A 790-nucleotide genomic window follows, 5' to 3' on the forward strand; every position below is an offset into this window, starting at 1 on the left:
TGCTAAAATGGCTAAGTGGGTGGATGTTATGAGTGGGCCTTGGGCCCAAGTGAGGCTTGGTACACTCATTTTAGCCTGTATGGCCTAACTTTTTGCCAAAACCTTTAAGGTTAGTGTTTTAATTTGCATCCTAATTATTTTCACTTTTCTGAATTATAAATTTTAATTTCTTAACCTCTTTGACTCATAAATAATTTACTAATTATAATTTAATCAGGTTTTTTACATACTACCCATCTAATTAGGAATTTTGTCTTCAAAATTTAATTACCAGTAAAAAGTTGTGGATAGTCCGCCCTCATATTAGATTCAAGCTCCCACGTATGCTCCTCTACTTTGGCTCAACTCCAAGCCATTTTCACCATTGAAACTTTCTTTTCGCGCAGTTTCTTAATGCTAACATCATCAATTCTAACCAGAGCCACTTAAAACGTTAGATTTTCCTTCAGCTGAACTAATTCGCGCTCTATCACACGAGTTGCATCAGAAGTGTACTTCTGAAGCTGCAAAATGTGGAATACTAATGGGAGGTAATTCATCGGTTTAGAATTTTTACACAAAAATAATCTCATCAAAGTATAGATCTAAACCAACAAACAACCCTCAATCAAAGTTTAATTTTGGTTCTCATAAGTTCAACCCAATAAAAATAACCGAGAGTATTGCTCTCGGGTCATTCTCCCTAGAAATTACAATCGAGTTCTCAATTATTGGTTATGATATCAAGGGGGGGTTGATGGTGAAAAGTCTAAGAATTAAATTGCAAGAAGATAAAACTAACAATTAAAGA

This window comes from Arachis ipaensis, chromosome B10 (genome assembly GCF_059453495.1).
Source record: "Arachis ipaensis isolate K30076 ecotype BB chromosome B10, ASM5945349v1, whole genome shotgun sequence".
Taxonomy (NCBI): domain Eukaryota; kingdom Viridiplantae; phylum Streptophyta; class Magnoliopsida; order Fabales; family Fabaceae; genus Arachis; species Arachis ipaensis.